This window comes from Stegostoma tigrinum, unplaced genomic scaffold (genome assembly GCF_030684315.1).
Source record: "Stegostoma tigrinum isolate sSteTig4 unplaced genomic scaffold, sSteTig4.hap1 scaffold_54, whole genome shotgun sequence".
NCBI classification, from domain to species: Eukaryota; Metazoa; Chordata; class Chondrichthyes; order Orectolobiformes; family Stegostomatidae; genus Stegostoma; species Stegostoma tigrinum.
The window spans coordinates 1,037,299-1,058,535 of NW_026728472.1; the positions used below are offsets into that span (position 1 = coordinate 1,037,299).

The window sequence follows — 21,237 nt, forward strand, 5'->3', positions numbered from 1 at the left end:
AAGTCAGGGAGAACAAATGTCTTGAAGGAAAAAGCAAAAGGACAGTAGATGCTTGAAAGTTGTAACACAAGCAGAAATTGATGTAAAACTCAGCTTATCTGGCAGTGCTTGTGGAGAGAGAGAGAGCAGCATTACTGTTTTGTGTCCAGTGACCCTTCTTCAGATATATCTCAGAGGGGTTTGCAGCTGGAGGGACTATCAAACGAAAGTGGTGTGATGCCAAAATTTCAAAATAAGGATATGAATTTCAAAACCTTGGTGCTTTGCCACTGAGAAAATGTTTATGTTAGTGAGCACAGAATGGCAAAACTTGAAGATGTTAAAATCGGTGAGAATAAACACATGGGCAGCAGATTTTTGGATCAGTTCAAGATTTCAGGGAAGTAGTATTAAGAAGCCGGCCAGGAGTGTGTTTGGGGAGTTAAGTCGAGAGGTAGCAAAGGAATGGATGAGAGTTTCAGCAGCAGATGACCTGAGATGCTGTTGAGGTTGAAATTGTATGTGGTCTTTGTGATAATGAGTGTGGGGGTGAGTAATGTGGTTAGAAGCTCATCTTGGGGTGAAATATTGCACCCTGACTGTGACCAGTGTGTTACCTGCCAGTTACCCGGGGCAGGGATGGAGTCAGTGGCGAGGGAGTAGAATTTTGCTCCCAGCCTGGATTGACATTTTTCATTGTCTATTTAAATGTGATCTATACCCCTTTTCAAACAAGAACAGACTTGGCAGCAGAACTAATTTGTGAACCAACTGTCAGCTTTATTGAGACAAAGTGTGGAGTTTATCTGTTATGAAGTAAACTACAGTGACAAACTCAGACAGCTACTTACAGTTGAATGTGGATTATACTGCTTAAGTCAATAACTAGGCAGTAGAGCAGTGAAACAACTTATTGGAGTTTCTGCAGCCGCGGTCTTCAAACTTTTTCTTGTGTTGGGCTTTTATCTTCTGATTCTCGTTGCTTTCCATTGCACAGACCTTTCTTGAGAGTCTCTTTTCTGCTTGTTCTTTTTTGATTAACCTCCCTCTCTGTCCAATCACAGTTCATATGAACAACACTCACCTCACTTCACCACGTGATGTTCTTCATATTCATAATTATTCTCTTTACATCTTACCTGAGGACTGCTAGACCTGTATTTATTACCCTTATTTCACCGCTATTTCTCTATTGGCTGACAGAGCGGTATCAAGAGTACCTTCAGCTTTGAGCTGCAGGAAGCCTTTTCAATCGCGACTTATTAAAAAATAACAAAAGAACTGGGATGTTGTCAATCAGGAACAAAAACAAAGTTGCTGGAAAAGCTCAGCAGGTCTGGCAGCATCTGTGAAGGTAAAAAGACAGATCCAGTTTTCAGTCTCATTCGTCTCAAAATGCAACATTGCGACGACGTTCATTTGCTTCCAACAATAACACAAAGCACTGCGCATGCTCCAGCTCACAGTGAAGTCCGGCTGATTGATGTCAGTGCGCGACCAATAGGAGCACAGGTGTGCCGTGCATGACCGGACGGATGTCGCCCAATCGGAATGAAGGGAGGGCGGGATCAGTGAAAACCACGTGATCATCCACGAGTGCGGTGCAGAGTCGCTGAGATAACCGGAACTGCAGATGCTGGAGAATCCGAGATAACACGGTGTGCAGCTGGATGTACACAGCAGGAAAGCTGACGTTTCGGGCCTAGATCCTTCGCTGAGACCAAGATTTGTGCAATTGAGGTAAGAGCAGGCCACAGTAAAGAAAGCAAAACGGTAGAAAGCTGGAGGGAAGTGATATTCGTATGGGTTTGGAAGTTTTACAAACAGTTAGTGCACGTCGGAAAACACACCCATTTGAAACTCCCAGACTCACGTTTGCAGAAAACAAATCAACGCCTCAGATGGCGATAGGCCCGTGTGACCGTCACCATCTTTATTGGGGGCAGTGATCCGCGGGGCGCATGCGCGACAGCTTTGAAACTTTAAAAGGGCCGGGGGTGAAGCTGGAGGAACATAACAGGACAGGCAGCATCAGAGAAACAGGAAAACTGACGTATTCGGGCCCACACCCTTCAGAAATGGGGGAGGGGAAGGGGATGCTGAAACAAACAGGGAGAGAGTGGGAGACAAGTGGAGAGGAGACAGACAAGTTAAAGAGGTGAGGATGGAGCAGGTAAAGGTGAGTGTAGGTGGGGAGGGGATGGGTCAGTCTATGGAGGACCAACAAGTCAAAGGGGTGGGATGAGGTTAGCAAGTAGGAAATGGGGGTGTGGCTTGAGATGGGAGGAGGGGATAGGTGAGAGGAAGAGCAGGTTAGGGAGGTGGGGATGAGCAATTGTTTATTGCGAACTGAGTGTAGGTGTTCTGTAAAGTGGTCCCCAAGCCTCTGCTTGGTTTCCCTGATATAGAGGAGGCCAGAACGGGTGCAGCGGTGCAGTATACCACATTAGCACCTGCATACCCCATACAGATTGCCTCAAAGCCCTACGCTATTTCCTGTCCTGCAGGTCTGACCAGTTCCCCTCCACTGACCCCATTATGTGCTTCGGTGAACTCGTCCCACTGCCTACAGACAAAGGGGGTGGCCATGGGTACCTGCGTGGGCCCAAGCTTTGCCTGCCTCTTTGTTGGAACAATCCCTCTTCCGTACCTCTTCCTCCAGTACATGGATGACTGTATCGGCGCTGCCTCGTGCTCCTATGAGGAGCTCGAACAGTTCGCCCACTTCACCAACACCTTCCACCCCAACCTTAAGTTCACCTGGACCATCTCTAACCACCTCTCTCACCTTCCTGGTCCTCTATTTCCATCTTGGGGAACAATCTCAAAACCGATATATATTTCAAGCCCACTGACTCCCACAGCTACCTAGAATACACCTCCTCCCACCTGTCAAGTTTGTTTTCGGAGACCTTCACGGACGTGCTGCAATAACAAGACACTGACCTGTTTAGAAAAACACCAATCATTTTCTTACCAAGCAAGTACAAGCTGTGAAGAATCACTGTACTCAACCCGGCACACAGTGCAAAGTCTCACAAGGAGTTCTCCCCGGACAGTCCCTGCTTTTTATACTTTACAAAAGACATGATACAGAAAACGATTTCACAACCTCCAATGACATGATACATAAAACAATTACTACAACAGACAAAAACAGGATACCAAGCAATTATTACATCGACAACATAAAAGACCAGGATATAGTATCGATTGCTTGTGAAGTAGCTGCTCATGGCAGGAGGTGATTTTGAGTTGTTGTCCGGGACAGATTGTGATTTCAAGTTGCCAGTGTGTCTGGCTAGGACAAAGTCAGTGCCCTGGCTCCTTAGTCAGCGACAGAAGTTACATGCTTTAGAGGTTTCACACCTTTACAAAATTTCCCCACCTAACCCTATTTGATACAGATTGATTCTAATTTCAGTTCAGTCAGGAAACTTAAGACAGTGTCTGCATGCCGATGTGTGAGAAGATAAGGAGTTACAAAAGCTTTACACTGAATTCCTAGCTGGGCAGGAAGCTTCAGGGCAGTGTCTGCATACCGATGTGAGTAGATAAAAGACTTTACTTCTATAAATCGAAGTCTCTGTATAGGAATCAAATGCAGATGAAAGACTTTGATTTCTATACTTCTTTAAATTAATGGGATGTTATCACATTAACATCTCACACCCACCCACCGTCCTGCAAAAATGCCATCTCCTATTCCCAATTGCTTCACCTCTGCCGCATCTGCTCCCAGGATTCCACTCCCGTACATCTATGATGCCCTTGTTTTTCAAGGACCGCAACTCCACTCCCCACCTCCCCACCGGAGTGGTCAAGAACACCCTTGACCGTGTCTCCTGCATTTTTCTACAACTCCTCCCTCGCACCCTGTCCCTGCAATAACAACTGAAAAAGAATCCCCCTCATCCTCACATACCACTCCACCAATCTCCGGATCGAACACGTCATCCTCTGACACTTCCGCCATCAGCAATCCGACCTCACCATCAAAGACATTTTTCCCTCCCCACCCTTGCTTGCCTTCCGGAGAGACCAGTCTCTCCGTGACTCCCTTGTCCGCTGCACGCTGCCCTCCAACCCCACTACTCCCAGCACCTTCCCCTGCAACCAAAGGAAGTGCTACACTTGCCTCCACACCTCCTCCCTCTTCTCTTCCCCCCCCCCCCCCCATCCCAGGCCCCAAGAAGACTTTCTACATCGAGCAGATGTTCACCTGCACATCTGCCAATGTGGTATACTGCATCCCCTGTACCCGTTGTGGCCTCCTCTACATTGGGGAAACCAAGCGGAGACTTGGGGACCGCTTTGCAGAACACCTACGCTCAGTTCGCAAGAAACAACTGCACCTCCCAGTCGCGAACCATTTCAACTCCCCATCCCATTCCTCAGATGACATGTCCATCCTGGGCCACCTGCAGTGCCACAATGATGCCACCCAAGGGTTGCAGGAACAGCAACACATATTCTGCCTGGGAACCCTGCAGCCCAATGGTGTCCATGTGGATTTCAGAAGCCTCAAAATCTCCCCTCCCCCAACTGCATCCCAAAACTAGCCCAGCTTGTCCCTGCCTCCCTAACCTGTTCTTCCTCTCTCCTATCGCCTCCTCCCACCTCAAGCTGCACCCCTATTTCCTGCTTACTAACTTCATCCCACCCCCTTGACCTGTCTGTCCTCCCTGGACTGACCTATCACCTCCCTACCTCCCCACCTCTCCTCATCTTTACCTGCTCCATGCCCGCCTCTTTAACTTGTCTGTCTCCTCTCCAAATATCTTTTCTCTCCATCTTTGATCTGTCTCCCCCCTCTCCCTATTTCGTTCAGAATCCTCTTCCCCTCCCCCGTTTCTGATGAAGTGTCCAGGCCCAAAACGTCAGCTTTCCTGCTCCTAAGATGCTCCTTGGCCTGCTGTGTTCATCCAGCTCCACACCTTGTTATCTTGGACTCTCCAGCATCTGCAGTTCCTATTATCTCTTATCCAAGAGAAATGTTTGTTTCTTATGGATTTTTTTTCCCAGACTGTTGGATCATAGCAGCTCACACTGCTCTTGCTCACTTCTGTGCTCCCTGATCACCTTTGTCGGTGTCTAATCTCTTCAGTCTCTACTGATGGATAGATTTGATCTCTGTAGTATTTTACTGTAATTTCCTTGTACCTTTTTTGTAAATAAATTTTCCTCTGCTGCCCACCCCCTGACCATGTGCTGCTCTCTGACCAGATTAATTTTTGAATGGTATCTTTCACAGTCAGGAAATATTTTCCCAGAAAGAGTGTATTTTTCTTCCATTTCAGACCACCAAATTCTACAGCGTTTTTATCTGTCATTCATTTTGCACTTCTGCAACATTTACTGTGTGTTTCTCCTTCCACAGATACCAGCGATCGTTGCCAAAGCCCTGTTACCTGTGGAGAAGGTGATGTTTAACTTTCGTGTGCTACTGCAGTTTGTATGATAAAGGTGCTCTCACAATGCTCCATTTGAGAAGTTACAGATCATTCATCTAGCGATACTGAAGAGCTACTGAAGAGCTAATGGTGTATGTCCAAATCAACAAACTATTTGTATTTTTATCATGTTTTATAATTTCACAAAAATATTATCAACAAACTTTTGACGTAAGGCCATATTAGGTCAGGTGACCAAAAAGTTACCAAATCTACAGGTTTTCCTGACTCTCTCAAGGAAAGCAAACCTAAGAGGTTTATCAGGGGAATTCCAGATCACGTTTTCTGGCAACTTTAGAAACAGCCTCCAATAGTGAAGGGATGATTAAACGCATTGTTGGAGTCTGGAACTAAATGAGTTATCCAAGTCTTGAAGGTTGTTTGGTGCAGGGAGATAGGGCTCATCACAGCCAGGAATTAAATCACTGGTGAGAATTTTAAATTGTTGCTTATAAATAGGAGCCTTTGTGGGTCAGGGAGCACAGCAGTGATGGTGAACAGGTCTTGGTACAAATGAACTTGTGTGCAGCAGAATTTTAGGTATTCTTGAGGTTGCAGGGATGTTGAATGTGGGAGGCCGACTGGCAGTGAGTTTGGATAGTTAAGTCTAGAGGTAACACAGGAATAGATGAGAGGTTCAGCAGATGAGCTGAAACTAAGGTGTCACTGTCAGTCATTGTCACTGAAGTGGAAGTAAGTGGTTTTTGTGCAGAGCTCTGCTGTTTACCCTCCCCTCACCTCAGGAATTCAGCTGTTTGTGAATTTGCGGATCAAGTCTGTAATAAGATCAGGAACCGAGTGCCCACCATGGCCCATGCTGGGTGTCACTGAGCAGGTTACTGCTGAGTAAGTGCTGCTTACGACCGCTGTCGACGACGCCTTCCATCACTTTACTGATGATAGAGAGTAGATTGCTTGAGGGGAAATTGGTCGGGTTCAATTTTCAGTGTTTCTGTGCTGAACAGACCTGGGCAGTTTCCCAAATTGTTAGTAGATGCCAGCGCTGTAGCAGAACTGAAATAGTTTGGCTTGGATGCTAGCAAGCTCTAGAGCACTAGTCATCGCTACTATTGTCAGAGTGTTGCCAGGGCCCATAACCTTTGCACTGTTCATTCATTTCTTTAATATCATGTGAAATGAATCAAATTGGATGAAAACTCACATCTCTGTTGGGGACCTCTGGAGAAGGCTGAGATGGATCATCCAGTTGGCACTTCTGGCTGAAGATTGCTGCAGACTTGTCTTTTGCATGGATAGGTTGGGGTCCTGTGTCGGGTAAAGATGGGGATTTTTGGCATTCTTCCTCCAGTGAGTTGTTTAATTGTCCATCACCGTTCACGACTGGGTGTGGCAGAACTGCAGAGCTTGCATCTGATCTATTGGTTATGGGGTGGCTTAGCTCTAACTCTTGCTGCTTATGCTATTTGGCATGCAGATAGTCCTGTTTGGTGGTTTTACCAGGTTGGCACCTTATTTTTTAGGTATGCCTGGTGCTGCCCTTGGCGTGCCCTCCAATACTCTCCGTTCAACCAGTGTTGGTCCCCTGGATCAATGGCAATGGCTGTCTGTAGGATATGCTGGGCCATGAGGTTACAGATTGTGCTGGAGAAGGTCTGCTACTGTTGCAGTCTCTCTCAAAGCCTCATAGATATCTGGTTTTGAGCTCCTGTGTCTGTTCCAAGTCTGTCCCTTTTAGCCGAAGTTAGTGCCACCCAACGCAATGGGGGGTATTCTCAAGTTTAAGATGAGGCTTTGTCTCCACAGGAGTGTGCGGTGGTTGCTGTTAACAATCCTGTCATGGACAGATGCCTCTGCAGCTGGGAAATTGGTGATGATGAGATCAGCTATATTTTCCCCGTTTTGGTGCGTCAGCACCTGCTGCAGTCCCAGCCAAGCAGCTTTGTCCTTCAGGACCCGACCAGCCTGATTGGTAATCCTCCTGCAAACTACTCCTGATGTGGACATTGAGTACATTTAGTGCTATTCACACTCGCAGTGCTTTCTCTAAGTGCTGTTCAACATGATGGAGTTTTTTGTTTCTTAAAATTCCCTCTTGGGATGTGGAAATCGCTGGCTGGACCAGCGTTTATAACCTGGAAGGCAGTTAAGAGTCAAGCACATCACTATGGGTTTGGAGTCACATGTCATCCAGACCAGGTAAGGATGGCACATTTCCGGAAAGGGCATAAGTGAACCAGATGGGTCTTTCCTGATAATTGGCAATGGTTTCATGGTCATCATGAGAATCTTAGTTCCAGATCATTATTTAATTCATGTTTCACCATCTGCCATGGCAGGATGCGAACCCAGGTCCCCAGAATGTTACCTGGGTCTCTGGATTAATAATCTAGCGATAATACTACTGCTGATTTATCAACCAAGGGAGGATGGTACATGGTAATCAGCAGGAGCCGTGAGACTTCCAGGCGTCAGAGTCAAAGTTGAGTACTCCCAGGTCAAATAATCTGGTCAGAATAGCACTGTGCTGTCACGTCTGCTGGGACAGGGCTTCACTAAGGACAATGATAGTGGTGTGTGTCATTGTTTGCCAGGTATGTTTCCATGAGTCTGACACTGTTCCTTGACTCGTCTTTGAAGCGGCTCTCCAAATTTTGCCACTAGCCCCCAGATATTATTAAGCAGGAGTTTGGGGGGCCGATAGGGCTGATTCTGCAGTTGTCTTTCCTAGTTCCCTGGTAGATGCCAAATGGGCCACCCAGCTTCATTCCTTTGTTGAAACTTTGCAGTGATTTGCAACTGAGTGGCTTGCTGAGGTTGGCAAATTTCTTTCCCCAAAGGACATTAGATTTTTTTTTCACTCTGTCATCAGCAATTGTTGCCATGGCAACCAGTTGATTCTTCCAGTTTTTTTAATTGAATTCAAATTCCACCATCTGCTGAGATAGGATTTGAACCTGGACTTCTGTTGTACATTTTAACATTCTGGATAAAAGTTAGTCATCAGGTTTGTTCACTCATTTTTAAATATCACTAACACAGGCATTGTTTCTTTGCAAAACACTGTCCATCATCCTGTCTCCTCCATCCTCCGCTCCAACAGCAAGTGAAGGAGACACATGCAGTTTCTATGTCACTAAGATTGAGACAATCCAATCAGCTGCCTCTGCTGCTTCCCTCTCTTCCACAAGCCCACCAAACCAAATTGCCTAGCATGTTGCTCCTCGTTTTAGGCTTAAACTTGCATCTTTGTCCAGTTTCATGTCAAGCCTTATCAGAGCTCATCTTAACCCTTTGCCCTATTCTCACTAAACTACAAATATTCCAACTCTTATTTCTCCTCCTCCTCCTCCCTGCCTCTTCCCCCATGCCAATTCACAGATATTGTTACTTGTTCTGTCTGTTTCTCTTTTCTGGTTATGTCCTTCTCACCCATTCTGTTTAAAACCAATGTTCGACCTCACCGTCATTGGAAAATCCCACTCCATCTCTCTTTCCTGTCTGAAATCCATGTAGTAAATGTCCCTCAAGGATCTATCCTTGGCCCATGCTGTTTCTCACCAACATACTTCCAGGAGGTGAGATCTTCGACAAGCACTGTGTTAACTTTCACATGTATTCTACAATGTTCAGATCTAACTCGTCTCCATCACTTTGCTCCACTGTTACTCAATTATAAAACTGCTTTTCATGCTTCCACTACTTGATTAGCTGAAATTTTCTCCAATAACACTTTGTGATAGTAAAACACATTGCCTTCAGTTATTATTACAAATTATTTTTCCTTACTATTGTACTGAATCCATCCCTCTCATTGGGAACTGTCTGAGGCTGAACTGCACCCTTCTCAATAATGCTCTCATATCTGGTCTCAAGATGAACATCTTACCGTACATTTCAATCACAAATGCCAGAAATTTCAATCTCTAAAATGCTCCTTCTCTCCACCTCACTCCAGCTCATTCGCGACTGAAACCCCTTACCCATGTCTGTGTTGCCTTAAGCTTGACAATTCCAAAAGAGAACCCTCTCTTCTCTGCCTTATCAAGAATCTGCTCCCACGATGAGAAATATTTCCTCAGCATTTATCCTGTCAACTCCCTTGAGAATCCTCTATTTTTAATTAGAACATCTCTCATTCTTCAAAAAAATCTAGTTAGTATATTCCAGACCTGTTTAGTCTTAGCTTAAAACATAATCCCTCCAAACCAATGATCATCTTAGTTCAACTTCTTTGAAATGCCTCCAGTGAAGTGATATACTTGCTCGAATAAGTGGACCAAAAAAGCTGCTCACATTCTTCCAGATGTGGTCTTGCCAGCAAGTTGTATATTTGTCCTAAGACATGTATTCCAAACTCTTCTACTGCAAACACCTTGACATAAGGATAACATCCCATGACCCTTCCCGATTACCTGTTGCAACTGTGTGCTCGCTTCATGCTTCCTGCACAATTATTCCTGAATCCCTTTTGTGTTGCAGTTTTCCACAGTTTTTACATTTTTAAATAACACTGTTCTTCGGTCATCTCCTCAAAAAATAGCAACTTCTCATTTTCCCAAATTATACTCCATTTGCCGACTTGTCGCCCATTTATCAATATCTCTCCATAAACTCTAACCCTCATGGAACTTGACTGTTATCCCTTTTTATGAGATCCTCCCTCATTCTTCTCATCTTTTTGTTGGGAGCACTGGGCAACATGACACATATGTAATTGCTGCCTTTTTAAGGGGCGTTTTTTCAAATGACTGGGAGAAGCTTACTGCCCATTTCTCAGAATCGAGACAACTTGTTCATCAAGTTGCATTGGGCCGGAAAAGCTGATGTCTCATTGTGGCAGTGCAGCAGCACAGAAGGAAAGAAAAGGAAGCAAATCCTGCTGCCTGCATCGCACTAAATCTTGGCCATTCTTTGCCTTGTGTCAAACACCTGTTGTTCTGTTCAGTGACATGAAGCCCCAATGTGGAAATTCCGAGAAACCCAAATAGAAATCCCTCAAATCAGCTGCTGACTCCCACAAGGAATAATGTGCAGCAGGAACAATGCACAGTTACCCTCGGCCAGGAGGAGGGGATGTTGTGGATTTCTACTCTGACAGTGATGGATTTTATGAATTTGTGTTACAGGATATTACAAGTGGACTTTCAGGTAGGAAGCTCAATAATTGTAACACCAAACTCTGACAGAATTACTCAATTCATCAGGACCTGGATATTCGCATTGTGTGTGAGTATTGTGTTCCTGCTCATTCCCATTTGCCATGTAAAATTTCTCTCTTATTACTCCATTCTCTCAATAGATCTTTCCTACAACTTTCAATATATGTCCTGTAGTCCTTTTTTATGGCCAGTTGTGTACGTTTTACCATTCTAATGTTTATCTTTTGTAAACACCTCCTATCAAAGGTCCCCTCAAAATCCTTTGTTACAAGGAGATCAATCTCCGTTTCCCCAAGCACCTGATTACCCAATGACAGTTTGCTTCTTGTGTGTGAGGCACTCATCCACTTTTCATTTCCACTTACCTGCATGAGTACAGCCCCAACAATATTAAAGGAAGTTAACATCCTCCAGATGAAGCAGTGTCGGAGTGGTGTCCCATCCACCACATTCAACATTCCCCTCTACACCACTGAGGCAAAGTGGCATCACTGTGCCTAAGGTGAAGTCACCATTATCCTACCTGACCATAGGGCTAGTTTAACCTGAAGATTACCACACCCCAGGCAAGGGGAGAGGTTGAGAATGAGAGTCCATCTATTGTCGATGGATATTCTCAATATGTACCAGCAATACCTAAGTCACATGAAATTATAACTTTAAAAAAAACCCTATCCATGCAACTAAAAACCCTCTTCGTACAAACCATTCTGTTAAATCTCCTCTGCCCCCTATCAGGGACCCTCCCGTCCTTCACGGTGTGTGGGGGATCTTTGGTTTGCACAGACTCAGCTCGTCTCTGTTCCTGTCTGTGATGTCATCATGCTGTGACAATGGCACTGAGCCTCACTCTCTGTGAGGGTGGTAGGCACAGAGATCCTCATAGCGTTTAAGGCATATTTAGATGCACACTTGTGATGCCAACACAGACAAGTGTATGGGCCAAGTGCTGGAAAATTAGATTAGAATAGTTAGGGTGTGGTTTTTAACCAGCCCAGGCTGTATGGGCCACAAAGCCTTTTTCTGTGCTGTAGACCTCCGAGACTCTTCACATAGGAAGATGCCCAGCAATATTTCAAGTTATTTCAGAAAATGAGATATTAGACTAAATGACTCATGATTGGTCAGTGTTTTCGGGAGTAAAGTGAGGTATAGAGGGAAAGCGGTTGACTTCAATTCTGGGGCCTGAAGCCCAGGAAATTGAAAGTGCTGCCATCATGTGGATGAATAAAAATAAGGATTGTATTAGAGGAAAGAAATATCGTTCTTGTATCACTGATCTGTGAGGCTGGATGATATGAGAGACAGGAAGGGTTCTGAGACTGGAGAAGACTACAAAAATAGAGAAAAGTGAGCTTGGAGGAGATTACAGAAATGGGGAAGATTGTGAGGCTGGAGGAGACCAGACAGAGGGAGTTTGTGACGGTAAAGACAATTATAGAGCTAAAGAAGTTTGTGGGCTGGAGGAGATGACAGATAAGGTGGTCTGTGAGACTGGAGGAATCTAGATAGATGGTGTGAGTTGAGGCTGGAGGGGGATTCCAACGATAGGCAGGTCATGAGGCTGGAGAGGGATTCCACAGATGTGAAGGGTGTTGAGACTCGAGAATGATGCCTGCAACAATGCAGGTAGTGAGGCTTGAGGGCATGATCTGGAGGGTAGTGAGGTCTGAGGTATGATTCCTGCAGTAGGGAGGGTAGTGAGGCTCCAGGGTGGATTATTATCATAACAGCACAGTGGTGTACTTACAGCAGATGGAGTGCAGCAGTAATAGAAAGTACCACTTTCTCCAAATTGAATAAAAGTGGAAATCAATATTAGCCTGTGCAGCAAAGGCCACATCCCATAAGTCAATTAAAATTGATGGGTCTCTGGTTTGGAGAGAGTGAACAAAAGCTCAGGTAATTCTCCATTGTAGCAATGTTTGGTAACCGTGGAGTACAACATTCAGATAATTGGCAAAAAATGCAGAGTGAAAATGTGAAGAGTGTTTGACTCAGCAAGTTCCCAGGATCTGGAACAGTCTGAATGGCAGCTGGATGCAGATTTAGCAGTTATTCTCAAAAAAGAGTTTGGATTTAACTTTTCAAGGAATGATGGGCAAATGGTGGGGGAATTGTTTCAGTTTTGCAGCACCTCCAGAGTGAGAGTGAAGCCTTTGACACGATTCCACATGGTAGACTGATACGTAAAGTTAGATCACATGTGATTCAGGAAGAGCTCGCTAATTGGAAGCGGAATTGGCTCAGTTGGAGGAGAGACGGTGGTGCTGGAGGATTTTTCAGAGTGGAGTTCTGTGACCAGCATGTTCCACAGCATTTGGCACAGGGTCCACTTTTGTTTCTCATTTATATTAATGATTTGGATGAGAATTTAAGGGACAAGATTAGTAAGTTTGCAGATGATACTAGAATTAGTGGTATGAAATGTTGGTATAGTGGTCAGTGAAGGTTATCGAAGATGACAGCAAGATCTTGATCAATTATGTCAATGGGTTGAGGAGTGGAGGATGAAGTTCAATTTGAATAAATGTGAGACATTGTATTTTGGTAAAATGAACCGGGTAGGACTTGCACAATTGATGGTTGCACCCAGGGTAGTGTTGTGGAACAGAGAAATGCTGAGATTCAAGTGCATAATTCTTTGAAGTTTATGTAGACAAGTAGACAGAGTGATTAATAAGTTGTTTAGCTCACTTCCTTTCATTGCTCAGACCTTAGTCTCAGAGTTGGGATGTTATGTTGAGGTTGTACAGGACATTGTTTTGGCTTCATTTGAGGTATTGTGTGCAGCTCTGGTCGCCCTGTTACAGGAAGGACATTATTATTAAACTGGAGACAGTTCAGAATAGACTTGCTGGGATGTTGCCAGGAATGGAGGGCTTGATTATCAAATAGACGGCCAAAGCTGGCACTTTTCTCACTGCAGCATAATGGGTTAACGAGTGGCCTTGGAGGTTCATAAAATCATGAGGGCACAGATTATGCAAATAGCAAGGGTTTATTCACAAGGTTGGCTGATTTCAAGACAAGCGGACATGTGTGTAAGGTGAGAGGAGAAAGACATATTTAAAAAGACATGAGGGAAACTTTTATTTTTATGGAGTTTTCCATGTGTGGAACAAACTTTCAGAGGAAGTGGCAGATACAGGTACAGCCACGTTGTTTAAAAGACATTTGAATTAGGACATAGACAAGAGAGGTTTAGAGGAGTATATGCCAGATGCAGGCAGATGTGATCAGTTTAAAATAAAACTTATTTATTTAATATACATTTCAAAATTCTAAATTGGAGTAAGGCCAACTTTGACATTGTTGGGCAAGAACTTGCAAAAGATGATCCAGAGAGGTAATATGCAGGTCAAGGAATGCTTGGAAAGTGGGAGGTCTTCAAAACTAAAATAAGGAGAGCCCAGACACAATATGTTCCTGTTCATGTGAAGGGCAAGGCTGGTAAATGTAGGGGATACTGGCTGACTGGAGAAATTGAGGCTGTGGTCAAGAAAAAGGCGGCAGCACATGTCGGGTATTGACAGCAGGAATTAGGTCAATCCCTCGAAGTACAAGGGCAGTAGGATTATACTCGAGAAATCAGGACGGCAAAAAGGAGACATGAGCTATCTTTGGCAAATCAAGTTAAGGGGAATCCCAAGAGATTCTGAAACTTCATTTGGGACAAAAAAGCAACTAGGGAGAAAATAGGGCCCCTTTAAAGATCAACGAGGCTGTCTGTGTGGAACTGCAGGCTGAGATAGTGAATGAGTATTTCGCATTAGTATTTACTGCAGAGAAGGATATGGAAGTGAGAGAGCTTGGAAACATAAATAGTGAGTCGTGAGAAGTGTCTATATTACAGAGATCTAGGTGCTAGATGTCTTAAAATGCATAAAGGTGGATAGGTTCCTGGCACCTGATCAGGTGTTACCCACAAACTCTGGGAGAAGCTGGGGAAGCAATTGCTGGCCCCTTGCTGAGGTATTTGTATCACTGACACTAGTGAAGTGCCAGAAGGCCGGGTGGCTAATGTGGTGTCATTCTTTAAGGAAAAGCCACGGGACCATCGACCGTTGAGCCTGATGTCAGTGGTGGGTAAGTTGCTGGTGGGGATTCTGAGGGACAGGATTTGCATGTGTTTAGAGAAGCAAAGACTGATTAGGGATAGTCAACATGGCTTTGTGAGTAGGAAATCTTGTCTCATTAACTTGATTGCCTTCTTCGTCACTTCTTCAAAAAACTCAAAGCAGTGGACATTGTCTATTATGGACTTCAGCAAGGCATTCACCAAAGCTCCACATGACAGATTGGTTAGCAAGATTAGATCAAATGGAACCCAGGGAGAGTTAGCTATTTGAAACAAAATTGGCTTGAAGGTAGGAGACAAGATCATGGTCAGCTGGGGGAGAGTGGATTCAGTCTAGATGACTATGAACAGCAGTGTGCTGCAAGGATCGGTGCTGGGTCCACTGCTTTTTTTTAATCATTGATGCAAATCATGCGGAATGAATATTGGAGGAATGGTTAGTAAGTTTGCAGATGACACTAAAATTGTTGTTGTAGTAGACAGCAAAGGCGTTTACTTCCCAAGCACAATGGGAACATAATCACATGGGTTGATGTGCCAAGGAGTGATAGAAATAAGTTTTTAGTTCAGATAAATGTGAGCAATTGCATTATGGTAATGCAAATCAGCGCAGGACTTAAACAGTTAATGATGAGGCCCTGGGGACTGTTATGCAACAGGGACTCCTTGGGGTGCATGTGCACAGTTCCTTGAAGGTGGATTGCAGGTACAGAAGGTAGTGAAGATGATATTTGCTCTGCTTGCATTTATTGGTCAGTGCATTGAGCGTAGGAGTTGGGAGGTCAATGTTATAGGCTGAACAAGGCATTGATTATGCTGCTTTTGGAATACTGTGTTCAGTTCTGGTCTCCCTGCTATAGGAATGATGCTGTTGAACTTGGCAGGGTGCAGAAAAGATTTACAAGGATGTTGCAAGAGGTGGAATTTTGAGCTGTAGGGAGAAGTTGAATATGCTGGGTCTATTTTCCCTGGAGCATTGAAGGCTGAGGGGTGACCTTATAGAGGTTGTTAAAATTATGGTGGGCGTAGGGTGAATGGCCAAGATTGTTTTCCCAGGTTAGGGGAGACTAGAACTAATAACATTGGCTTTAGCCGAGAGGGAAAGTCTTAAAAGGGAACCAAAAGAACTGCAGATGCCTTAAATCTAAAAAAAAACAAATTTGCTGGAAAAGCCTAGCAGGTTTGGCAGCATCTGTGGAGGAGAGAAGAGTTTCGGGTTCTGAGGAAGGGTCACCGGTCCTGAAATGTTAACTTTTTTTCCTCCTTAACAGATGCTACAGGCCTGCTGAGCTTTTCCAGCGAATTTGTTTTTTTTAAAAAGGGAAAGTGGGTGGTGCCTGTGTAGAATGAGCTGCCAGAGGAACTGGTGGAAGCTGGTACAGTTACCCATCCAGATACCTTTTAAATGTTGTATGTGAATAGGAAGGGTGTCGCAGAGTATAGGTCAAATGCTTGCAAATGGGATTAGATTAATTTGGGATATCTAGTCAGCATGGACAACTGGGACCAAAGGGATTGTTTTGTGCTGTACAATGCTGATGAAGCATTTTTTGTTTTCATTTCAGATTCCCACAATTTTACTTCTGCACTATTCTTAACCTTTCGATCCCTCTGAAAGACTGAGTTACAGATCTATACAATGACTGTCCTTCCTCGCTGGCTTCCCCCACCTCTCTTTTGGTAGTTTTATGCAAACACTGACTGGATCCCTTACCTGGAGGATATTTATGAATGAATTTGTTCTAATGGTGATCCAGCATTTTCCCCAAGTATCGCTCCACACATGCCCAGAGAATTTCTCAGTTTCACAATCTGTGTCCTTCTGGTTTCTTACTCGCTACACTTAACTTTCTGTTTGAAAGTATAGTCTGCAGTTGGAGAATTTTAACAGGTCCACATCCAGGTCTGACGGTCACTTTGTTTATCACAACCCAATTATCTCAGGGTTTTGAACATTGAAGGAAAACGCAGCACTCACATTGGGGAGAAATGCACATGGTGTGTGTGTTGAAGAGTCTGTGAAGATTCATCTGAAATGTCCGAACACCAGTGCAGTGACACTGGGAGACAGTGTGGAAATGTGCAGATTGCAGGAAGGAATTTCTTCATCCATCCCAGCTAGAAACTGACCACCAGAGTCACACTGGAGAGAGACCATTGGCCTGTTCTGCATGAGGGAAAGGCTTTGCTGATTCGAATTCCCCGCTGATACACCAGCGAGTTCACTCTGGGGAGAGACCTTTCATGAGCTCTGAGTGTGGGAAGGGATTCATTGTCATCCAAACTGTTAACACACCAGCGAGTTCACAGACAACCACAGTTGAAGAACTTTGCTGTCACTCTCACTATCAAATGAACCATGGTTTTGGGCTGTTTGTACAGATGTTACCGACCCCTGCTCAATTAAAGGTGCTGGTATTGTGAATAAAATGTCACACTAACAGTTGTGTAAGGTAGAGCTTGGAAATAGTCACGTTGTCACAACACGTCGACACATTCGCACTGACTAAAGACTATCCACCTGCACGATATGTGAAAAGGGACTTGCTGGTTCATCAGGACTGGTTAACTGCCAGCAAATTTCTGAATAAGTTGATTGGTTTGAATATAGCTAACAGTAGAATCAAAAATAGTATCAGTGATAATGGGAACTGCAGATGCTGGAGAATCCAAGACAACGAAGTGTGGAGCTGGATGAACACAGCAGGCCAAGCAGCATCTCAGGAGCACAAAAGCTGACTTTTCGGGCCTAGAGAAGGGTCAAGGCCTGAAACGTCAGCTTTTGTGCTCCTGAGATGCTGCTTGACCTGTTGTGTTCATCCAGCTCCACACATTGTTATAGTAGATTCAAAAACCATGTGTTTTGGGCTTGTTGCTGGAGATCATAGAATCCCTCCAGTGTGGGAGCAGACCATTTAGCCCATCATGTCCGCACTGACCTGACAAACAGTGTCTTACCCAGACACTGTCTGCGTGAGTTTCCTCCAGATGCTCTGGTTTCCTCCCACAGTCCAAAACTGTGCAAATTATGTAGATTGACTATGCTAAATTGCCCATAGTATCTTGTGTGCAAAATGCAGGCATAGGGTGGGTAGGGTGTGAGACTGGGTGGGATGCTCTTTGCAGGGTTGATATTGACTGAATGGCCATCTTCCACACTGTAGGAATTCTGTGATGATCTCGATGGCCCTTTATTTGTTAGACAGGTCTGCACACCTTTACAATGACGGATTCTGTTGCTCTCCACAGACATTTGTTTATTGGAAACAATGTAATCTTTCATTTTGTGGATAAAAATCAAAGGAAAGTTTTAAATCCAAACATAGGATTGGGCTGAGTCATGTCCTATAATCCCTGATTGCATTTTCCCAGTCGGCTATGAAACCTGGTGACCGCTGTGACTCTGCCTGGGGGCATTGCAGTCTCTTCAGCTCTTTACCTGGTGTCCATAGCAGTGATGGATCTCATGATGGAAACATAAACCAAGACATTGTATGATTTCTAGTACATATTTTCTATTTAGTCTTCTGTCCGTCACTTCCCTAGAGGCTGAGATACTGTTCTGGGGACCTAGGTGTGAATCCATCTGGAAATAAGAATTTGATGATGACTGTGAATCCATTGTCTTTGTTGGAAAAAACCCATCTGTTCACCAACGGCCTTTAGGGAAGGAAACTGCCATTCTTATCCAGTGATGTGATCATCCCATGAATGAATTTTTTTTAAAAAAATGTAAAAAAAACTCCTGCCAATACGTTTAACTCTGTCTTAATTTATTTGACAGCTGATGGTTCAAACTGCTTGTTGGTCACTTTCTCTTTTGATCAAGTTGTGGCCATTTCGTGGTTGAAACCATAGTAATTCTCGTACAAATAGTGCATGCTCTGACATGCCACTTAGGAACCAGACATCCACGTTGACCATATCCTGATGCTGTTTACCATGAAAGCGAAATTCTTCACCATCTTATCTACTTGTGCTGCTGTTTCAGGGAGCTATGGACTTGAACCTCCCAAACTCCCAAAAACCTTGAGCATTTCATCAAACTGACCTCCAATGGCAGGAATGGACAGGGTCAGCTTGGATTGATGAACATAATTCAGGCTCAACAAGTCTATTGCAGCATTTTGAGAATGTAATTAGTGAGTGTGGCCACCTCTCTGTACTGTAGTGATACAGATTCCCTGATCCTGATTGCCCCAATGGCTGACTGACACTGTCAAAGTCCCTGGGCTGATATCAAATGATTCCTTGGACATGCTGTGTCAGGATCCCCTGACTGAATCCTGTCTCCCTTGCCCTGACTGAGAACTGTTTCCCTGAGACTTGTAGACGTGACCATTTGGTTGAAAAAAATGCATTAGTTGCCACAGCTGCTGACCAGCCCTTGACTGACTGCTGGTAATAACGATGCTAAGCTGCCTGACTTATGCCTGTGATAAGCAACCAGGCAAGACAGGAGCACTGTGGGACATTAGGTTCTAGTTGAGACATCAAAGTGCAAAAATGCCAGGGAAAGGCAGAGACATTGTGCCAGGCCCTGAGCAGAACATGCCTCAGGTGCTGAAAAGCATGTAGAGTTCTGACAGCAACAATGTACTTTTTGGGCATCTTGATGTAGCATTTTTATTTCACTCTGGCTCATTTTGCTAGATCCGCAAATATCTATTGGTCTGGCTAATGTGAGAAATGGCTTTTGGCGTAATATGCCACTGACTTGGTCATTCACAGTTGTGTCCCACATCAGTGAGTCAGTAATCTGATTAAACTCATAGGCCTCGACTTGCGAAAAATAAAGCAGCCACGTGCACATCTGTTTGATTGGTTGCTTTTGCACTCAAATGAAAAATGTGCGTTGTATACACCATATCCTTTCCTGGCTCACAGTGTTCCCAAAATCTCTCATTCAATACATCCAAGTCATCATCATCAAATTCAAAATTAGAGAATACTTCGATAGCATTTTTTTCTGAAATGCTATTTGTAATGAGGTAGTGTTGGCAGGTGATTTTCTTTTACTTCTGATGCCCTGTGTGAATATTCAGGGATGGTGTTGGTGGGAAGGTGCAGCATGTACCAGGGATGAGGCAATAATATTCAGAGTAAGTGCTGACCATGCAGAAAAGGAGAGATTAACGTTTACCTTGGAACAAGCATATTTAGAGAAAGTTGGGTGAAAGTACTGAGAGAAAGCATTTCAGTGGTACGGTGGCTCAGTGGTTTGCACTGCTGCCTCACAGCACTCGGACCCGGGTTCGATTCCAGCCTTGGGCGACTGCCTGTGTAGAGTTTGCACATTCTCCCCATTTCTGTGTGAGTTTACTCCCACAGTCCAAAGATGTGCAGGTTAGGTGGACTGGCTGTGCTAAATTGCCTGTTGTATTCAGGGAGGGGTACATTAGGAGGGTTATAGATCTGGCTGGGATGCTGTGAGGTTTGGTGTGGACTTGTTGGGCTGAAGGGCCTGTTTCCACACTGTAGGAATTCCATGATTATGGTTCCAGAGCATTGAGCATATCCCAGCATATCGAGGATAGTAGGAACTTCAAATGCTGGAGAATCTGAGATAACAAGGTGTTTGGACCTAGGATTTTTCAAGTTTTGATCAGTCTGCTTTTAAAATTGGTTTAATAAGACTTCATCATTCCTGGGAACACTGCAATACCACAATAATGCATGGAGAAAGCTCGTATTCCAACTCCCTGCTCCAAAAATCAGTTTAATATAGGGTCCTTAGGCAAAGGACATATCAGATATTAAAGCTGATAGGGACAAATGCTTTTTCTGTGGTGTTGTCTTCACACCAAAACCACTAAAAGCAAGGCCATGTTTCCACACATGAGATAGCCACCAACTGTGAACACTTGGTATAATAAACACTTGATCCTATTTTCCACCAGCCTGACTGTGTGCAAAGACTTGTAAATCACTGCTGACAGTTTTTACTGTTGTTCCCAAACTCCTGGGTTTCTTAACCAGGGCAAAGAAGTCAGATTGCACCAGTGCTTTTTCATCACTTTTCTAGAAAACATCTTCGTAGTGAATGTAGATCATCGAAAATGTACCAATCAGATGAGGTAGGGCAGAGCTGACGTCACCAACAAGCCTCATCAACCAGCTCCATGACTAGCAGCGGGTCAGTGAGATTGCAGCAACAATCGGCAGAGAACGGCACGCTCAGAGAATGTCCCAGCACAGAGGAAGGTGCTTCAGCCTGTCACTCTCTGCATCAGCTTTCTGTATGGGTAACTTCACCAGTCCCTCCCGATGCCCTGTAAATCTCATCATTCAACTCTCTCCTGAGGGCCATGAATAATTCTGCTTCCAGCGCCCTCTCAGGCAGTGCACAGCCGGCAGGAACCACTCGCTGAAGATGGTGGGTCCCCCTCCCTTGATAAATGTGACACTTTGTTACAAAAAAAAGGCGAATCACTATCCCCTCCCTCCAAATCCATCCCACCCCGTCTATTTCTTTGGAATGTGTAACTGCCTGCAGTGTCAATGTGCCTGCAGTTGCTAAAAGGGTCTGATTTTTATGCCATTCTATTCTGTGCACTAAGCAAACTGAACTGTTAGCAATGCATAAAAATGCCTGCCTCTTCCC

General features: G+C 44.4%; 1 protein-coding gene, 1 long non-coding RNA gene and 1 other non-coding gene across 3 annotated transcripts in view; 1 reads left to right on the forward strand and 2 right to left on the reverse strand.

Annotated features, from left to right (window-relative positions):
* Positions 1–1,923, reverse strand: part of LOC132208827 (ral guanine nucleotide dissociation stimulator-like 1) — a 65,011-nt gene extending 63,088 nt beyond the window's left edge. The window contains exon 1 of the mRNA XM_059644148.1: positions 831–1,923. The gene's annotated coding sequence lies outside the window, so the exon portion shown is untranslated. The remainder of the gene's footprint in view (positions 1–830) is intronic.
* On the forward strand, positions 1,478–17,954 carry LOC132208828 (uncharacterized). The gene is made up of 4 exons (XR_009444955.1): positions 1,478–1,719; positions 5,360–5,524; positions 10,520–10,619; positions 16,199–17,954. It is a non-coding gene; the product is annotated as an uncharacterized LOC132208828 (long non-coding RNA).
* A 2,310-nt stretch (positions 17,955–20,264) lies between these two features.
* Positions 20,265–20,456, reverse strand: LOC132208837 (U2 spliceosomal RNA). Its single transcript, XR_009444962.1, has one exon. It is a non-coding gene; the product is annotated as a U2 spliceosomal RNA (small nuclear RNA).
* Positions 20,457–21,237: the final 781 nt, after the last annotated feature.